Source organism: Ambystoma mexicanum, chromosome 3p (assembly GCF_040938575.1).
Source record: "Ambystoma mexicanum isolate Mex_15411 chromosome 3p, UKY_AmexF1_1, whole genome shotgun sequence".
Classification (NCBI taxonomy): Eukaryota; Metazoa; Chordata; class Amphibia; order Caudata; family Ambystomatidae; genus Ambystoma; species Ambystoma mexicanum.
Genome location: NC_090925.1, coordinates 71,194,333 through 71,216,557, shown reverse-complemented (window position 1 = coordinate 71,216,557; position 22,225 = coordinate 71,194,333).

The following is a 22,225-nucleotide window of genomic DNA, read 5'->3' as shown; positions in this document are numbered from 1 at the left end:
CGCACATGCAAGCTAAGTAGCGCCAGTGCTGGGGAGCTTAGCCAGGCGTTGGGGAAGACATGCACAGTACAGCTAAGCAGCGCTGAGGAGCAAATGCCAAGAAGCTTTCCAAGTTGTCAGGGGCACACACAGGGGGCGTCACCCATATCCTCGAATCCCCCCTGCTCCATAGAAGCTAAGTTATTAACGCAGTAGCGTTCCTAGCCACACACCAATACAGTGCAAGGGGGGGCACCCAGCGACGCACAAACTTGAGTGCAGTGCATAACATTAGCATATGCAATTAGCCACGTGCGCTGCCAATAGAAAGCCGCGGCTGGCAGAACGCAACTTGTACTGAAATCGCACCTCGCCACACGCGTCTAGCAGCACATCAAAGGCACATTCTATCATGTGTGAATCTTAACACATGGTCTTCCATTTAACGTGGGGTCCACGTGCAGCTACCTTACCGCATTAACAGTGTATAAAACATCACGGGGGCAAGCAAAACTATACGAATGAAGCAGCAGGCAAGAGTGCTTGTTTGGAGAGGAGACACTAAGTTTGAGGCATGAATTGTGTTATGTGTGTGTGGGGAAAACACACACAGAATAGTAACTCACACTCTCTTTGCAGAATTGAACTGCTCCTGTTACCGGAAAGAGTGCGCAGGCAGGAGGCGAGCACTCACCCCAAAGATAAGTCTCTCTTTTTCTCGCCTTTGAGCCATTTTGTACAATGTGCATGAAGTACATAGTTTCTCTGATTGAGTATGTATAATTGTCAATAGTTTTATTTTGTATTTTCACTACTTTCCCTTGCCCATCCACCTCCACTCTCCTGACCCTCTTTCCGTTTATCCTAAATACTGATGACTATCCAACCAACAGATCCCTAACCCTCTTTCACCGCTGGGGTCTCGGAGGCCTGTGTAAGTTTTACCTTGCAGGCGCCCAGACCGCGAAGGGGGTGGTTGCTTCGTGCCACTCCTGTGCCTGGAGTCGAGAGCTGTGACACTACCGATCAGTTGTTGCATCCTCATTGATTATTGTGCACTGAAATTACTACCCATCCTGTTGAACCATTGTTGAACTGTGCTACCTTGGTAGTTATTCTATCATTCTACTTGGACATGTGCTTGGCCATATTCAGCAACTTCAAGTCCTCTACTTGAGACTCTTCCAGCATTTTTTGGTGGCTTCAGGCTTTTTCCCTGGTTTGGCGGTTTGGCTCCTTGGAGTTCTCTGTGATTTGGTATTTTTACCAGTCGAGGTGGCCTCTGAGGGGGCTGGACCCTATTTACATGAAAGGTAAAACAAGGAAACAAAGGGGTAGGGGGATCCTGAAGCCAGTTAGACTAGAGGGAAGAAGCCAACAGACCCCATACAAAGTTCTTCTGAAGGTCATAGTGATGAGTAAATGAGGGAGGGCCTTTTGTTGTCGGACATACGCTTGGGCTACAGTGTTTGGGCACTCTCTGACATTGTCATTGTGGGGTATTATTACATGATGTGTTCTGCTGGTCAATGGCTGTTCCTGTGTTGTTTACTTTTCAGGTGTCAGGGGATTGTTGTGGTTTGACATGCTGGGGTGTACACGTGGCCAATATTCACATGTTATGTGTACAGGACACTGAGGGTCACTTGATTTCACATGCATGTATTGAGTGCATGTCCCTACTGACACACACATACTTACACAATGCTCCACCACACATACAACCACCCTTCCGTGCCCACACGTGCACACAGATTGCCTTCTCTGGCATGCTGTGTCCCTGCAGCGCATGATCACTTACCATTTGGGGATCGTGTACATGCGTCAGTAGGTTATTTTGTTGCTTGTCCTTTTTATATGAAGCTCAAGGTGTATCCCCAACACAATGGCTGCTCACTGTGCTGTGTGCTGAGCGGTGTGTTGCAGGAGACACACAGCACACAGGTTTGGGATTAGCGGATTTGGATTGGCCAATGTGCATGCCAACAGGCAGTCTGTCTTTTGTTGATTGTACCGCTGGTGGCATGCATTTGTGTATGACTTTGTATGTGTGGAAGGTTGTTGGTCAGTCATTTCATCTGATTCCATGTCAGTTGTGATTGTCTCAGGCCTCTTTCCATTTAGCATGCGTCACTTCGTATCTAATTGGTCATGCGGGCATTGTGCTTTTGGTTTGCTCTTTTGCTTTTGCATGACATGTCATGGTGAGGCCTACAAGGGTGATGTGGGTTGGGAGGGTTTGGGTGACATACCACTGATTGTCATGGCCAGATTTGCAGGGGGGTGGTGTGATATACACCTTGCATGTGTTCCCTTTGGTGACACAGGATTGGTTATGTTTAAGTAGCTAGGGATGCACAAAATGTAGCACTTCTGTGGCAACATTCTCAGGGTGGTAAGGTTGTGACAGTTGACTGTCTCTTTGTCATCATCAATTGTCACCTGGTATGTGCCAGGCATGTGCACTCCACAGGGGTGGGAGTTTAGGTGAACAATGTGGCCACAAGCTGGGGCTGCCTCGCCACGTGCCCTTTCCCCTCCCATGAGCAGCGCCTGTGCCTGTGGTTGGGGATGTGGGGGCACCACCATGTCCACCGGTACACCCTGCCGTGTTGCAACATTGTGCAGGACACATGCTGCCACAATGATCCTGCACACTAATGGGGGTGCATATAGTAGCTGCCAGCCAGAGCGGTCAAGGGAGTGGAAGCGTGACTTGAGCACTACGAATGTACGCTCCACTATGCCCCTGGTTGCAATATGGGCAGCGTTGTATCTTACCTGGGGTGGTGTGGTGGGGTTCCGTATTGACATCATCATTTGGTTGCTCAGAGGGTAGGCACTGTCCCCTGGGGAGGTGAGGATGGTTGTCATTAGTTGGGTTTGTGTATTTGTCTGTGTGTGACATGCATGCATGTGCACAGACATTTGTACTCACCAATGAGCCAAATGTCGCCATGCTTCCCAGCTTCCAGGTCCCGGTTCAGGGCGGACATTCTGTATATGAAACTATCCTGGGTAGACCCAGGATAGTTTGCATAGACAGAGTTGATGATTCCATGGGCATCGCATACAACCTGTATGTTGATGGAATGCCAGTGTTTGCAGTTTCGATAGATGTGCTCAGTGGCCCTATGTGGACGTAGGGTCACATGTGTGCAATCTATGGCACCGAGCACTTTGGGGAAGTGTGCCACCCTGTTAAAGTTCTGGACCACGGCCTGTCCTTCTGTGGGTGTTCTGGGCATTTATATGTGCCTGCGGACTGAGGAGCGTGCAGTGATGATTGCCAACAGCTGGCACTATGGCAGTTGTCCGCTGAAATTACCCAGTGCCCAAAAAATGCAGGAGATTGAGCACCTTTTCCAAGGGGCTCAGTGCTTGGGAGCACAAGGTGGGTGATGTGAGGTCATCCTCCCACTCAGTGACCAGGTCTAGGATGATACGAGGTGGAAACCTATACCTGCCATAGACCTCGTCATCGGGCATCCCAAAAAGGCTGGTCCTAGGCAAAATAATGCGGGACCTGGCTATTCTCCTCCTCCTGCGGTGTCCTGTAAGAATGTCATTATTTTTTCCCTTGTTCCCTTCCCTTGCCTTGAAGCGCTTAGAAATACATTGTGTTTAGGTGCTATATAAATAAACTATCATATCATATCATATCTTAGATCGCTTATCGCTATCAATCAAGACCTTACATTTGGTTTGATTGATAGTCAGCAAATTGGTTTCTACATAGACGCCGAGGTGAATCAGAAGAGCTTGTAGTTCACTGGGAGTTTTAGCCAAGAGCACAAGGTTGTGGGCCTAAAACAACCATGGGCTACACTGCCCTCCCAACTTAGGTGAATGTGAGGTTGGAAACCCCAGTTCCACTGGGACTGGCCGGCAAGGGGCAGGCGAAACAGAATAACCACAAGGACACTCCAACCAGGGAGTTAAGTCGAGTGATCCAGAGTCACCAAGAGCAGTGACTCCCACTAATAATAACACAAGAAAGGTCAATATGTCACTGCTAGGAGTTACAGGCAGTTCTCCAACATTAGATGTCGGACCACAGACTACATCTCCCATAATGCCTCTGGGTCAAAACAAATATATTCCTTTCAAACCAAAAATGAATAAAAGGGGGTTGCATACCCAGAAGGAAAGGTTCCCTTTTCCCTATAGCCGTGACATTAAGAGCTATGGTGTGAGCAAAGTACGGGATAGGGAAGTTGCACTGAGCCATTGTAAAAATAAAGAAATAGAAAAACCAACGCATCGAGAGGTGGAGAGGGGAAGGGAGGGGCTGACTGGGGAAAGCTGGAAAGAATTGAGCACACGTGCGGTTAAAAGCAGCCACCTGGAACTCATTAGCTCTCCCGATTCTTCCATCTAGGAGCCGAGTGCAGGCGCAGAGGAGTGGATCCCGGACGTCAGTGGGCATACTAGGTCAATCTACCCCTGGGACCGCGTTAGCCCCTACACCCACACATTAAAACCAGGGAATTGGAAAACCACAGTGAAAACAAGGAGGGCAAGGAAAGAATGCTCTTGGAATTCCTGTGGCATTTACGACCGGAGCTCTGATTGCGAGAGCACAACGCCAGTCTAGAAGGAACTTTCTTGGTGTTGTTTTGTTTATTTTATTTTCCTTCTTTGTTCAAACACGGCCCACAAGGAAAAGCCGGCAGCAACAAGGAGAATGCTTAGTGATATGTCCAGTGCAAGTGAGGCGCAGGACTGAAAAACCAGCAATGCACACTTGAAGTTTGTTTTGTTTCTCGTCTTCGTTTCTATCTTTCTGCCCCACTGGATCCTTGAACTCTGATTTAAAGAAGGCCACTCAATGCACTTTTCCAGCGAAAAGGCTATTTACTTTGCATTCATGGTGATAGGATTTACAAAAAGCTGCAGTTTCCTTCTGAATGCCTAAATAAACCTTTCTTTATTTAACCTGAATTACTGACTCCTGCCTGCTATTTAACAGTGAATCAGATGTTACTTCTGCAAATGGGTGCCGCATGATGGCAATGAAGAAATTAAAAAGGGATGATATGATATGATGATATGATATGGCATTTATAACGCGCCTATGCACAAGTGTTTCGAAGCGCGACGAGGCAAGGGAGGGGGAACAGAGGGAAGATCGACAACGATCCTACTAGGCCAGGTGTCATTCAGATCACGCAAGTGCATGGGAAGGGGAAAGGGAAACGTGCGAGGGGGAAGGGAGAGGGGAAAGTGCAGTACAGGGATAGTAGAATAAATAAGATAAATAAAAGAGTCAGATGGTGGCAAGTGCAAGATAAGAGCAACATAAGTGCTGGTGGGGGGACTGTAAGGATACAGAGGAACAGTCCCCAGGTTTGGGGGTTACAGGTGTTCCTGGCCCGAGATTAGAATGGGTGGGCAGGTACCCAGTGCAGTTTCAACCAGGAATTCAGCAGGGAAGAGGGGAGATAATGCAGAAGCAAAGAGGAAGGTTTTGAGGTGCTTCTGGAACCGAAGACGGTTCTCCTCAAGTTACAGGGAGGCAGGGAGGCTGTTCCAGAGGGAGGCCCCTGCCGAAGAGAGAGATCTACCACCAACTCGTTGCTTGGAGAAGCGACTGACCCTGAGGGAGTTGGAAGCGGATGAGCGAAGAGCTCGAGAAGGAAGATATTTGGGAAGAGAGAGTTGAAGGTAATGCAGCCCCAGGCCCCAGAAGGCCTTGTGGACAATGCAGAGGGTTTTGAACGTAATCCTCGCAGCCACTGGGAGCCGGTGCAGAGATTTCAGTCCTGGAGAGATACAATCCCTGGGATGAGGCCAAGGACAAGTCTCACAAGTCCTCTTCTGGATAAGTTGCAGAGGGCGGAGAGTTGAGGCAGGCAGATTTAGATAGAGGCTGTTACAATAGACCAGCCTAGAGAGGACCAGAGCTCTGGAGACGGTGAGCTTCTGGGTGAAAGAGAGGAAAGGAAGAATACCTCTGAGGATGTGTAGCTGGTAGTGTGACTTCTTAGAGACGTCAGAGTTGTGATAGAGAAGGAGAGTGTGGAGTCAAAGATGACCCCGAGGGTTTTAGCCTTGCAGGTGGGAGCAGGAAGAGGGCCAAGAGAGGCTGGCCAGAGAGCTGCAGGGAAGGAGGGAGTGGGTGTGCAAATGAGTAAAATCTCAGTCTTACTGGCATTGAGTCAGAGGTCATTGGTGGCACACCACTTCTGGATAGAAGACAGACAGTCAGAGATGAGGGAAGGAAAGGAGGAGGGCGAGGGTAGTCTGAAAATGAGCTGGGTATCATCTGCATAGCACTGAAAATTGGGGCAGAGAGCAGCAATGCAGTGGGCTAGGAGTGCCAGGTATTGGTTGAACAGCCAGGGAGAGAGGTTAGATTCCTGGTGGAAACCACAGGTAGAGAAAAAGATATCAGAGAGGAAGGACCCAAGTTGGTCCTGGGAGGGTCGGTCATAGAAGAAAGAGGTCAGCCACGCCAGAGCTTACCAGGTTATCACGGAGACAGTTGAGCAGGATGGCATGGTTGACAGTGTCAAAGGCAGAAGAGAGATCAAGCAAGATGAGGACACACAGGGTGTTGGAGCCAAGGTTGGAGAGCAGGACTTCACGGATGTTCAGGAGAGCAGTTTCCATGCTTCTGGCAGCTCTGAAGCCAGACTGATGGTCATGGAGACAACCAGCAGATTCAGTTGGGAGATGGCCAGTTTCTCCAGGAGCTTGCCCAGGAAGGGAGTGATGGATATAGGGCGATAGTTAGCAGGGCTTCAGAAGTCGGCAGAGAGTTTCTTAAGAAGAGGGTGCACAAGGGAGTGCTTCATGGGGGATGGGAAGACTTCAATGGTGAAGGAGTGTTTGCAGTAATCAGACAGGGCAGGAGCCAGGGAGCCGATGTGGTCCTTGACAGTTTTGGAGGAACAGGGGTGAACCTGTTTTGACTAGACTTTCATAGATCGACTTGTCTAGAAACTTAATCTGCAGAGAAAAGGAGAAAGGCAGAGAAGGAGGGTGGGGGGTGGCTGCAGAAGGGCCAGAGGAAGAGCAGGGAATGGAGGGAGGGAGGCGATAGGAGGAGAGTGAGGACAGGATGTCCTGTATTTTTTAAATGAAGTGAGAAGTCAGTGCCATGCCGAGGGCCTGGGAAGGTACAGGAGAGGTACACATTGCAGCAGGACTAGCTAGTTCCCTGCAGATTTTAAAGAGATCAGCCGAGTTGTTAGATGCTGCAGAGACGCAGGCTTGGATATGAGCTCTCTTCTTGGTGAGGACGGAGAGCTGGTATTGCCTTTGCAGCAGGCGGCAGGCCAGTTTGTCAGAGGATGAATATGAAGCACACCATTTCCTCTCGGCCACCCTGAACTTGCGTTTTAGGGTGACGAGATCTGAGTCATACCAGGAGTTACACTTGGCTTTGGGCATCAGGCAGATTCTCATGACAGGGGCAAGGATATCAAGAGTATTAGATATAGAAGAGTGGGGCATGGAGAGGGCTGTGTCAGGGTGAGAGTCAGCCAGAGGGGGAGGAAGGGGTGAGAAGATGGTGGCGAAAGCCTCAATTGACACGTGCTTCATGGGTCGGATGACTGAGAAGGTGGGTGGCAGTGATGGAGGTGGCTTGGCCTGGGGGGTAGGGAAGGTGAGGTGGGAGGATAGGAGAAAGTGATCACTCCAGGAGAGAGGAGTGAAGAGAGGGACAGAGAGGGGGAGGTCAGAGAAGATCAGAACATCGAGAGTGTGCCCTGCGGAATGAGTCAGGCCAGAGGGGGAATGGTGAGTGATGGAGAGTCGCAGAGGTCGTAAATGAGTTCAGATGGGGGACAGGAGGTATCCGGGTGGATGTTGAAATCTCCAAGAAGGAGGAGTTGAGTGGTTGAGGCCAGGAGTGAGGAGGAGAGATCCGCCCACTCACAGAGGAAGGAAGAAATCTGACCAGGTGGTCGATAGATACTAGACACAGTAAGGGAATGGCTAGGGGAGAGAGAGACCCACCAGATGAGACACTGGATCTGTTGGGGCTGGGCGCAGAGAGGATCTTGTAGCCATCAGGAAGGAGCATGTCAAAGCTGGTGACAGAGCTGGCCGTGAACCATGTCTCAGTGAGACCGAGGACATCAAGGTTAAGTTCTTCAAGAACGCAGCAGATATCAGAGGAATGTTTGACAGCAGAGCGAGAGTTAAGAGTGGCAATGTGGAGAAGGCTAAAGGACCTAGGCTAGTTAGCCTTCGGTGTGGGCTGCACACCTAAATTACCCCAATAGGGTTAAAACATTTGATTTAGATTGTAAATGACGGTAAAGCCATCTTCAGTAAAGTTGCTTCAAAGTGCTTTAATTCTTCAAGTTGTTATTTTAATCAAACTTTCCTTTAGTTAACGAATGGTTAAGCTTCACCAATTCGTTTTGTGCTGATGCAGTGGCAAAGGAAATTTACCTAGGGCTAATGCATTTCGGAAAGGTAACTTTCCTTCTTCAGAGCCAGGTTAAATGTACAAAAACATATACAAAAAAATCTTTCTGTTAGAACATTTGGAAAAACATCAGATATATATGCGCATTCAGGAGAACAGGGTACCCACAATTGACAAATACGTACATGTAGACAGAGAGAAGAGAACATTGTCAGTAATTTGTAAACATAACATTGCATTTATGCGGTATATATTGTTTAAGTTTAATAAAGACTGGTGTAGCCCGAAAATCAAGTTGTACTTCAGTGAAAGTTTACATTTGCTCTGATTGTTGTTACACTTAATATCCTCTGATCAAGTATTCTGGGAGATGAGACTAACTCATGTGTCAGTAGTGCCTCATGCATTAAACAGCATCATGCCGTATTATCACTGACCTGAAACAGGTGGCTCCAGTGTATGCCGTTCAAACGTTCCTTATCTAAAGATAAGTGAATCTGTATAGTTGTTTTGAAGTGTAGTTGGTTTATCCAATATATCAAGTAACTAGGGCAAGCTGCTCTAATTAGTTTGTCAAACAATAACTCTCTAGATACCGAATCAAACGCGGCCTGGAAGTCTATAAAGGCCATATAGAATGGCTGTTTTCTTTGACGTTCCTGTAATTTTATAGCATGTAAGGAATGAAGGTTTATCGCTGTTCCCAGGCCCGATACAAAAACAGTTTGATTGAGGTCCTGTAGATCTGTTTTTATAAGCCAGGAATTGCAATCTCTTAGGATGAGTGTGGCAAAAGTTTTACCAGGCACATCTATTGGAGTGATGGGCCTATTGTTTTCAGGGGCCTTATGGTCTCCTTTTTTGTATATCGGAATTATAATAGATAGATTGCCTCCTTAGAGGAAGGAACTTGGCGACTTTGGATGGTCTGGGTGAATATTACCATAAGTATTTTGGCCTAAGCATGGGGATGTTCTTTAATCACCCGAATGGAAAGGCTGTCAGGGCCAGGGGCCCGGGAAGAGTTTAATTTCATAATGTAATGAAGACTATCCACTATGTCAACTTGAAAGGCAAAGGGACCTGCCCCGCAGAGGTTGCCAGGCTTGCCAGATAAAGGAGTAGCAGAGTAAAGAGTTTTCCAGTAAGTTATCCAGGCCTCTTCCGGCACAGCATTTATTTGAGCTCCTGCCTGGGAAGCTCCATTAGCGTTGTTTAGAAGACCCCACATTAGGGCAAAGTTCTTTGATGCTAATGTAGCCGGCATGTGTTCAGCATCCTGCTGATACATTAGAGCTTTCCTGGATTGAATCCAGTATGTATACTGGCACTTTAGAGGTCTTAATCTCGTTTCCTTGATGGCTAAGGGTAAAAACCGTAGGTTGCGCCTATCAGCTCGGTGCATAGTGGTATGTGGAACATATTAACACAATCATATTGTGGGCTGGAGAAATACAGATCAATTCGTACCCAACATGTGTGAGAATGGCCAAGTCTCTTCTCATGGTTGAGATTTAATTTACAACATTGAAATCCGTACGGAGCAAGCAATAACTCCAGATTTAGTTGTGAAGGTTATCACACACATTTTGGTTTCCTGAAGAAAACATTTTTCATAGCTTTTTCATTAAAAAAATATGCAAGCTCATTTACATTTTGTTTTTAAATACATACATTGTTGTAAACAGTTGAGAAATATCATTCCACACACTACACACGTTCAACACATTGGTAAATCTGCGATAAATCCAACAAACTCATTTACTTTTACTGCCAAACGGTCCTGGTGCATTACCACAGAGTTGTGGTATTGCAGTGTTAATCTCCATTTTTGGCGTCCAAAGGACGGTGGATTTACTGCAAGTCGTAATACTGAAAAGGAAATCAAATGATTTTTGGAAGTTAAGTGGAGGTTTCAGTTTTCCTCCAAATACGAAATACAGTGGTGCGGTAAAACGTACCAATGTTTCTGCAATTGGCAAAAAAGGCAGTCACAGATTTGCTGTCCCTTTTTTACCGCACCTCCAAGCTCCTCCAGGGACTCATTGGGCCTCATTACGAATTTGACCGTATTTCACAGGTAAAACCACTGAAATACCACCAAAGGGATTTACAGTTACAACTACTTGGTCAGGCAAATGTCTGCCTGATTACAATTGGAGGTAGTGGTGTAAATCCCCATTTATTTTGTGTCCATTAATGGGGCTTTTTTGGGGGAATTACTGCAGTGGTATTACTGATGCAGTAATTCCACCAATTCTGCCGATTTTTGGGGCGTCGAGTGCCAAGATTTACCTCCAGGGTTTTGCTCAAGGTAAATCTTCCACTCAAAGCCAAAACTCATAATTTGACCACTTACCGCCATAGTATTGATGAGGCACATTGTCTAAATGCCTTTTAAACGATACAGATCCGATTGAGACCAGACAGAAAGCCAGAAGGTGTCATAAAGCTTTAAATTGCTGATTACTTGGCTTAGTTATACATCATGACCCCACAACTCTTAATAAGCTAGAGAAGAGCACTGGCAAGATATTCAAAAGAAGAGTGGACAGCCTCCCATCCTCTGGGACCCCAGGCTTCAGGGTCCAGGTTCTGAAGATGAAAGGAGGAAGGACTCCTGACATTCTAGGACTGGGAACCAAACGAGGACCTGTTTTTCAAAATCGGCCCATATTACACCGGGCAAGTGAAAATAGCATCTTAATTCGGTGGGCTGCACACACCAATATAGAGCATCATCATCATAATAACTTTATTTGGCCGTAAGACCATCAAAATACAACCTAATATAAAAGCTAATACATAACCAAGACTAAACACAATTAAGGAAAGAAAAAAACAATCCCTCTTCAAAATACAGCAAATTCCCTGGAGTTCACCAAATTTGCCCCCCTTTGACATTGGCCTAGGGATGTAAGATTCTCTCCGGTTAGGGGCGTGTTCGCTATGACAGTTCTGGGTGAGGCAACAGAGCCAGGATAAGGGTGCAAGCCAATTGAGATCCCCCCCGTGGACATATGGACCACCCCTCCACAACATCCCAAGACGCTGTTTATTATTCTACGATCCCAAAAAGTCAGTTTGATTTTGTCAGCGATGTTCTTGTCCATACTTGGAATTCTACAACACCCCGCCAAGGATTTTCTAAGTGCAAAAGGGCAGCCTCCAGAAGTCCTCAACCAAAATAAACATTTATTGTGGAACAGATTCATTTCAGGAGAAACCACAAGATGGACGGTGGCCATGGTTAACTTAATTGAACTCGCATTCCACCTGATCAACCAGACATTGACACCGCCAACGTTCCAGCCGAATGGAGTCTAATTCAATGGATTAGAGTGAAGAAGGTTTGTGTCGGACCACATCTGAGATACTTGAGGACAGAGTCTAATGTGTGGGCGGCACCTAGAATCGGAGCTACTGAGCGCGTGGGAAATTTGGATAAAATTCGGGTGCTCCCCGAATAAATTCAATAAAAAAACGAATTTAAAAAAAATAAACATTTATTGAGTAGAGCATCCTTTGGCTCCATCTTGGCTTAATATAGAACAAGTGTCAATGCTTTTCAGAAAAGTGGCCGAATGGTGCATAGGCCCCCTGGGACATCTCCAGGCCTATCCACCACTGGCCTCACCCAAACAGCTTTCAATCTGGTCAGCGAAAGGTTCTGTGAGAGCCTATGAAAGACCACGGACAGGTTCATGAGGACACGCCCCCCCATCCCAAATGTAGCCCCAGTTGTTGGTCATTCATAATGGAAGTAACACTAATTTCTGTCCCACGGGGGCTCTGCAACCGTCCTTTATGGGATCTCAAATGTAAATGCTTTCTGCTGAAAGCTGCACTTGGCAGGCATCCATACGTTACCTAAATATTGCTACAAATGGCAAATTTGAAATAGGCAGCAAAAAAAAATGAATATGTTCTTCACAGGGTTTTTTTGTAGATAGGGACCTGCATGCAAGGTTTCCATCTACAGAGGAGATTTCCGGAGCACACAGAAGGTTTAATTGATTCTCTAATCGGACTACCAAGAATATCAATATTTGCGTTGGACCAGGGCCTGGTGGGCAGCCTGACAGTTCAGCACTTTCTATGCATTTAATGAGCTGGATATGGGACTGTGGCCAGTTGAACAGCAGCACGCTGCAGGTCAGCATCTCATGGAACTTACTACTTGGGAACACGGCAGTAGGCAGTGAAGACCCTGCGATGGCTGTGTGGCAGGATCTAGGATGAAATACAGGGTCACTATTGGAAAGTCCATCGCTCCACAGGAACCCACAGATGCCCCTGACAGTGTCAACCCCCTGGCAGACAGGCAAACCAGCAGCTCAAATGCCAGGGGCTCAATTGAAGGCAATGTGGAGGGTGCACCGGACGAAGCAGCCATTTCTCAGATGACCCGAAAAGAAAGATGGCAATTAAAAGGTTGGAACCTTTAAAATCTAACACTGCCATCAGACAACCGAATATAAACATGTAACTTGATGGAGATAGTAAACAGTCCTCTGCTGTGGTAAATTGCTACACGAGTGCCACGGCCGACCAGTCCTTTGTGGTGGAACATTGCTACATGAGTGCTACCGCCGACCAGTGCTGTGCACAGGTCGATTGCTACACGAGTGCTACTGCTGACCAGTCCTCTGCGGTGGTGCATTGCTACACAAGTGCTACCACGGACCAGTCCTCCATGGTGGGGCATTGCTACGTGAGTTTTACTGCCGACCAGTCCTCCGCGGTGGCGCATTGCTCTATGAGTGCTACCATGGAGCAGTGCTCTGCGGTGGTGCATTGCTGCATGAGGGCTCCTGCCAAGCAGTGCTCCGTGGTGAATCATTGCTAAACGAGTGCTACCGCTGACCAGTTCTCTGCGGTGGTACATTCCTACACAAGTTGCACTGCCAACCAGTCCTCTGCGGTGGTTCATTGCTACACGAGTGCCACCTCGGACCAGTCCTCCACAGGGATGCATTGCTACACGAGTGCCACTGCCAACCACTCCTCCGCAGTGATACATTGCTATACAAATGCCACCGCCGACCAGTAATCTGCGTTATACATTGCTACATGAGTGCCACCCCTGACCTTATTTTGTCACATCAGCAATGTCCCTTATTCATGGGCTATAACATTGAGCCATATAATCCCACTTGTGCACTTTAAAGAAACCTAGATGGGGACTTGAGGGGGAGGTGTGAAGACACATTCTCTACAAGTACTAACAGGGACAAAGTGAGAAACCTAATACAGCAGCTGAGGAGCAAGCAGTCATGTGCATAGGGGGAGTTGGACTGGTAATGGCTAACTGAATTCTTGCCTGGAAAGGCCCAGATTAGGCCTTGAATGTTACACCTTCTGACATGGAACACCTGTAGGCTTCTTCACTTTACTCATAAGGGTGGGGGCCGTAAGCTGTTGTTTGACTATGACGTTTTCTTACTGCAAGTGTGCTGGCTAACCCAACATGCAATTATGGGTGGCTATAGAACTGTACAAGCTGTGGCCACTAAAGTTACAAAGGGGAGACCGGTCGGCAGTGTGATAATTGGTACCACAAGTGAATTTGGGGTACGAGCATTAACAAACAGCGAACAATCTATTGGCACCCAAAATCCATGTTCCCACCACTGGTGCCTGCACTCTTTCCTCGTGGTAAACGTGTATGCCCCCCGCAACCCTGGGGTGGAACACAAGCACTATTCAGCAGCTATTGTCCTCAATAATAGCAAATTGGTACCCAACTAACGGGGACAGGTCTCTTATAATTAGAGGCAGTTGAACGCTCAATGCATCCAAAGTAGGGCCTTCACATCACATGCAGCCGTGGAGTAATATGAGGCAGAAAGCCCATAATGCGGCTGGACAGTGGTGATAGTGTGGGGCCATTAAAAATGCAACACACCATGAATGGGGATCACTCTCTTGTTAAATTAACTGTACATCTGTAAAGAGTAGCAGCGGCTCCACCATGTATAGGAAGACACAGGGTAAACATGGGGGCAACTCGATGAAATGGTCACAAAAAGATCTGGATGCAAAGAAAGAGGTGGCATGGGAAACAGGGAGGTAAGACTGCATAGTAAGCCCCTACTTTTGGCTGCTGAAATTATTCAATGGTTTTCCATCTGCTCCAATACAGTTGAGGTGTTGGGAAAGTATCGACACACTGAGTGGATAAACAGTACACCGCTGTATATTATCCCTCTATCTGCAATGCAAAAAACAGGTTCAGGCCTACTATAAGAGAAATATTATGAACGATTCCTGTAGGTGCGGACAGGCGGGTGATGATCAAAATGGAGAAAAACAATTACCGCAACTGGTTGAAAAGGTGTTGTTTTTCCATAAAAAACACCCAGTGGCAGCAAATGCTGAGTTTCATTGGAAAGGGAGACTCAAAGCCATTATGGAAGATACATAATGAAATGAAAAGACCTCAATCTTACAATTCTATGAATATATTATCTGCATATATCTTAGCTAGACTACATCAGGAAAACATTTGGGGGAAAGCCTGAGTTTTGGGTACATTTCTGGCGGAGTAACATTTTCAAGCTTAGTTTTGATAAGGACGATATCGCTGATTCAAAAGCTCAAAAAATCCTGTGCGCCTGGGTCAGATGGCCTGGCCAGTATGGTGATAACAGGGAACCTGGAAGTTTGGTCTGAAATTGTGATGACCTTATTCTCTCATTTATGCAAAAATGGGGACTTCCCTGAGTCTTGAAGAAGGGCAGTATTAATACCCATCTATAAGAAATAAGGATTGCAATGACCCGGCAAACTATCGTCTCTTATCAATGCTTGATGTAACTGGAAATAATCTATACATACCTGATATTGAGAGACTTAGAAAATGGGTAAATTTAAAGCAAATACATGCCCCTTTTCAAATGGGCTTTAGAGCCGATTCTTCTACATCTGGCAATAACCAGTCGGGTGAAAAGGCCCCTAGAAGCCATAATTAAAGGCCAGAGTCAGTTATGAGGGCTCCCCAAAAATGAAAGGCCTGCCCTAAACTAATGTTGAAATGAGCCCCTGCACTTTCAAAGTGAAAAGTATTGAAATTGGGACTCAACAGGTAAATACATTTAAAGACACCAACTGCCTGGCACGAGGGAAAGACACATTGCAAAGTTTGTCAAAATTATTGGAGAGCTGAAGTAACATCTTCAGTAACTACAGTCCACAGAACCCTTAATGGGATGCCAGCATTGTGTGCAGAAATTGAAGTGAAGCAGATTGCTGTCTGTCCTGAACGTTAAATAAAATGTATAATTCTGTTTTTTTCCCTTTAAAAAAATGTATGTCCATCTAAATGAGTGCAAGACTGTACAATATGAACTTGGGTCCTGTCCATCATGAGCCAATTACAGAGGAGACAACAATGCCCAGAATCTACAAGAGGATGTTGAACTGCAGTAAAATGAAGGCCTTTTCACAGATGAAAGCAACACAATTTTATGTTGATTTTGCTTTCAAGTGATGCTTTGCAAAGCCAGAATTACACCAAAGTCTTCATAAATGTAGTTATGTTGCCCTCATTTAACCCTGTATGCAGGGAACAACTGTCCAATGACATGTATCCATGTTAAAATCGTGTGTCTTTCAAGAGTCATTTTACAGTGAAAATATGAGTTAAAACAGAATGTTGGCTAAAGGGGGTTGCTTCCCCCCTCTCTCTTTGCTTGTTATTTCTACAAATGTCAAACTGAATTCTTTCCCTTGTTTTGCCTGGAAACCAAGAGAGCCCTGTAGCTTCAAAAAGGAGGGCTTCCCTTAAAAAAAAAAAAGCCTAAATTCCATTAGAGATCACTTTTGCGGTGTGGCGAGATAAGAATTGCTCTGCTCTCCAATTTTATTGAGCTAATCTAAACACAGGGCCCCCTTTTGACGTCACAGCCTTGAACAGGCACATGGTGACTGCCCATTGTGTAAATGAGAGAAATGGTTTTCATCATGTGATATCCATACCATTCACCCCCAATTTTCATTGAGGATTTCTGAAAATGTTTCGGACAGGTATTTCTGATCACCCAAAAATGATTTTGGTGGGATCTACACAACACAAGTTATTTAGGAATACACCATGGGGTCTTCCTTGTGTAGTTGAGGGATATGAACATTTGATAAAACATGCATAATATAATTCATATTCCACCCACTGAGCGCCATTTTTTTCACTACTATAATTTCATATGTGTCAAAAGATTAAGGGCATTTGTCATGCAGTGAAATTTCCTTGTGCAAAAATCTGACAAAACCCCCTGTCCAAGTGAGATGATGGATAGGTCTCCTACTCTGGTGTCATAAAGCACTGCCACATTTTCTGGACCTATCAGTACACAGGTGGGAGTGGGGTTCTGGAGGCTTGACCAATCACTTCTGTGGGAAGTGTGACACATCCTTGGTGTCATTTGCCCTACAAATAGGTGACCTCTCCTTAAATCAGGACTCTTCCCACTAAAATCCTGAGGTGAGCAGCTGGAGAAATCTGGAACAATCCCTGCACATTGAGGCCTAACTTTCAGTGGAGTTAGGAGGTTTAGTAGTTGCCTTGGGACCCTTTGGAGGAAAGAGGGAATCCTTTACTGACCCCCTTGACTGTCCCCGCAGTGGTGCTCTGGCTCTCCCTGATGTCCAGCATAGCCCACTACTGTAAGTATCAATACTGCAAGCCCTAGATTGCATAAGCCCTATATTCTTTCAGCATTTCCCTAGTGATTATCTATCACGGTTTATTACATGACACATGCATGCCAAGGAACTCCTTCCCCTACAATGAATGTGGCACACAATAAAATGCTTTTTATTTATTTAATATACTATGGATTCTTTTGAGTAGGCCTCCAGCCCATCTCGCACCCAAACTCCATAAACACCCCGGGTCACAAGGGACTAGGAACCAGGAACTGGTAGTGTATCAATAAGATATTTATTAATTTATTGTCTAATGAAAAAGGAAAATCAACCAATTACAGCAGCCACCAATGTTGTCGCAACACAAAATGCAATAATCTGTACAAAACAGCCACGTTAAGATATACTATCACAGTTAATTCCTTTTTAATGCAGAACAGAAAAAGAACAATTGACCACCCAATGATAGCATTAGCGTTAAGCACTCCCCTGCACCACTCAACCCCAAAACATCAAGTAGGCTTGATTCCTTTGAATGGAAGGTAGTGGCAGGGAGTAAGAATACAGGGGAAAACAATCATTTTTGGTATGGTGCCCAAACATCAAGTGGACTTGATTCCTTTGAATGGAAGGCAGTGGCAGGGATTGAGAATACAGGGGAAAACAATCATTTTTGGTATGGTGCCCACAGAAATAAGATGGGGAGTCAGCAAAGCAGGGGAAAATCTGTTTTTGGAGAACCAATGGAAGAATGGGGTTTTTATTATTTCTCACAACTGCCAGGGGAAAGAGAAGGAAAAACAGGGAATTTTCTTGCTTATGATTAGAAAGACAGGCATAGCTTTTTAGGGAATACTAATGAGCAAGCAAGGAGAACATCGAATTTTTAGAAAAAACACATTTTGACCACGCAATAGAGAAAGTGGAACAAAAGCAGAAAATCAATGGAAAAGAAACTGCAAATAATATTCGATTTTACCGAAGCTGCAAATAACAGGTAGGCTCTGGGGAAGAGGTTAGCTCACAACAGGGAAATCGGTTTTGGATCAGGGTGACAAATGCAAAGAGAAAGTACAGTGGAAAATAGAAATTAGTTTAGCAGGGCCCGATTTTAAATACAGGGGCACATTTGTTTCTCAGATCACAAAGGGATTAATTTTTTTGAGCAATGCTTTATAACTATAATTATAACAATTAACAAAAACGGTGGGAGAAGATTGCTGTGTTCGAATTCCACCAATTCTAATCCTGTGAAATTCGATGGGGTATTTGATTTACTTACAAAAATATTAAGTAATTGCACAGGCAAATGAGGGGTTTTTCAGTGTGGCTTTGCTAACATACACAGGCCAACGCAATATTCTTCTATGGGGAGATGACTGAACTACACAGACAAACAAAGTATTCTTTAGTGGGGGATGACTAAAATGCAGTGGCAATTGGGGGTTTTCAATGGGGAATTTCAATGGGACAATATTGGATGCACTACTACAAGAAGGAACGGCTTATGCAATATAGGTCTGGGGTTATTGCTACTTACATAGCAAGCCTTTGTTTAAGGTTCAGGAAAGCCAGCTGCATCTCAGGACAGTCTGGAAAGATAGGGCAGGGGTTTGGTCGCTTCAATCTCAAAGATGGTAAGTTTCAGCAGCCTTCTCTCCGCCCTCCTTCTTCTGTGTTGCCAGTTATTGTGTGTGTTGAGTCGTAGTATAGTCCTCCTTGTATAGCAGTAATTACATCATTAATTTTACAATCTAGGCGAAGTACACTGCAATAATCCCTGCCACTAGGATTGGACAGTTACTCTCTCTCTCTCCACCCCAGTCAGGATTGGTTTAGGGGTTAGGAGCAACATCTGTCTTTTTCCATTTGTCACCATCCTTTGTTCTCCTTCACCTTTTTGGCAAAATCTAGTTATGTATCACAACTTCATAATTATAAACATATTTTCTGTTTTAGCTGATCATGGGGAATAAGATAAGCTGACCGTCAAATCTGTATGATGTAGCATGGTCATGTGTCACATTTTTGTCATTTTCTTAAAATGTACAACCGTTATGAATATGTAAGTTATTAAACATATTGCTAATTTATTTTTCAACTTTTCTACCAACTCTCACATTTGTCACATGTTCAGATCCACCAGAAAACTAGTCTAACTGGCCATTACAGTTTTCAAGAGTCACAGGTAGATGCATTGTATACCATCAAAACCGCCTGTAAATTACATGAAAAATGGTTTAAAAATTGAACCAATCCATGTTATGGTTGCTGTGCAAAATGCCTTAAAACGAAAATAGTCTTTTACAATAATTGAGAGTGTTTCCTGTTCAACAAATGGAATGGCTGCTTCATCCCCCACAACTGTCTGTCTCCCTGGGCTCACCTGTGACCAGAGGTTTTTATGAGTCTCTTTGAAGTTAGTGTGATCTCTTTTGAAGTGCGTTCAACAAGGACACCTTTTTGTCATGCTTCTGCCAAGGATGACTTTCCCTTGAAGTCCCTGCTTTAACTGCCTTTCATTGTGAAGTTTTGACCTGAAGTAAGTGTCTCTTCAAATGTCACTGGAGTTTTGTGGGTGAAACATAACATATATTGTTTTGGCCACCCCACACATCATGTGTTGCTTTCCTGACATTTTTCTGTGACTAGTAATATCTTTTTCAATTGTGGCTTTTTTTTTTTGCAAACACATGTGCAGGCCGTTTTTGCTTTTACTGTTTAAAAATAATCTTTTCCATGTCACAGGATTCTTTGATTCCTCTTTTGTGGGTGAATTAAACTGCTGCTTGTCCATTGATAATGATAGGTAGTCCCATTTGCACATAGATTTTTACTTTTACATGAAACACATGAAAAAGCCAGGCCGTTTTTTGTTGCAAAGTTTAAATGCCTGCCATTCATGCAATAGGAAAAGCAAAAGCCAGGCCGTGGTTGGTTGCAGTGTTTAAATGCCTGCTATTCATGTGAAAGGGATTCCTGTGTGGGGCCTTTAAATGCACCCCAATTTTCCTATTGAAGGACGCCCCTGTCTGCCTATGTATATTAGGAAATCCCCATAGAAGAACTCCTCATTTGTCTGTTATTCAGTCATTGCCCTGTGAAGAATCCCCATTTGCCTGTGTAGGTCCTTGGTATATTTTTTATAAGTAAATCAATTAATTTCCTCATATATTTCACAGGATTTGTATGGTGGGAATTAGAGACCCACCATCTCTTCCCAGTGCATGGTGAATTGTTATAGTTATGAAGTGTTGCCCAAATTAATTAATCCCATTGTGACCTGAGAAACACATGTGTCCCTGTGTTTAAATTGTGCCCTGTGAAATGAATTTACCTCTGCAACTGTATTTTCCCTTTGCAGCTGTCATCCTAACCCAAAACTGATTTGCCTTTTGTGAGCTACCCCCTTTTCCAGAGCTTGCCTGTCATTTTAAGCATCAGTAAAAACGAATTCCATTTGCATTTTCTTTCCCATTGAAATTGTGCTTAACCTCCCCAAAATTGATTTTCACATTCTGTTCCTCTTTCCCCATTGTGAGGTAAAACAAATGTCTAGTTGCTTTCCTATTCCCATTGCCCATGCGTTGCATATACTAAAACCGTGTTTCCCCTTGTGTGTCAACCATTCTTCTCAAAAAGCCCTGCCTGTCTTTTAAGTGTAAGCAGTACAAATTCCTGTCTGTTCTGTCCAATAGCAGTTGTGCTCAATAATTAAAAACCCAGTCTCTCATTGTGCTCTACCAAACAAATGTTCCCAATTTCCTTTATGTCTCCTGTATTGTTTCTGAGGGAACCACATCAAAACTGATTTCTCCCTGTATCCCTACTCCCTACCACTGCCTTCAATTAAAAGGAATCAAGTCCAATTGATGTTTGGGGGTTGAATGTCACAGGGGGTGCTTAACTATATGTGCTATCATTGTGTGTAAATTGATTTTCTTCTATTTTGCCATCAAACGGGAAGTAGTGGTGACAGTATAGCTGAACACAGTCGCTTTATAGAAGTCATTGCATTTTGTGTTGCCACAACATTGGTGGCTGTCGTAATTGGTGGATTCTCATTTGACATTAAATAATACATTTATAAAATATGTATTGATACACAATGACCTGGTTCCTAGTCCATTGTGACACAGGGTGCGTGTGGAGGTTGGGTGCAAGACGGGTTGGAGGCCTCCTTAAGAAATAATCTGCGTTGTAGAAATAAAAAGTGTTTTATTGTGAGCCACATTAAGTAGGAAGGAGATCCCTGACTTGCTTGTGCCTTGTGGCCGAACTCATCATTAGCAATCTTGAAATCCTACTGCTAGCCTCTTAAGCCTGCAGGAAAATCAAACTTGCACAACATTACATAAGTGCCTTTGTGATTGATCAGTGTAATTATTTTGTGAAGTGAAATTTACAGGCATTGTGATTTTGTTCTTTTTAACTCACTTTTGTGATTTATTTATGCTCGGAGAAGTTTAGTGTGTTGTGCCATGGATAAAGTGGTGTTTTGACATTTTTGTGCTAATTTCTATTACTTTTAATTTAAATACATACCAATATATTTTCCATACACCGGCCTCGTGCTGGGTCATTGTCAGCACAGGGGAGAGGGATCCAGGGTGCATGATATGTGTCTGAGATAAGGCTTAAAAAAGAATCTGCTAAACAGTTTGTTGCATAATCACTTGAGTGGGGAGGGAAGGACCTCCCCATGTTGAGGGTGGCTTCTCAATAAACAGTTACAAATTCTATATTGTATATTATGTTTCACTACAAAACGTCAGTGATGTTTGAAGAGCCTTTTTGTCTTCATGGAAAACATCAGCCCAAGGCAGTCCCTTTTGCTGGATGTGGGCAAAACTTCACAAAGACATCTCCCTCTTCCAGCCTGGATGTCACATCTCCCATCTAATGACCACATGCAATAAAAATGTCATGCTAATGGTGTCGAAATTTAGTATTCTCCAGACCTGCTAGCCCTAAAACCATGGACTTCAGGAAAAGTCACCCTTGGCTGGATCACAACTAATATGTGTGGAAATGGAGGCACCCACTTCAAAGAGCAAGCTTCCAGCGCAAAGGAGACTGATAAAAAAAACTCTCTGGGCACAGGCTGACCCAGTGAAAACAAATGGCCGGAAGGCAGGAGTCAGGGCCATTTGTCCCACGTGAAGATTCACAATTAATTTAAAAGGACTATTATCATTTAGGCCTTTTTCTCAG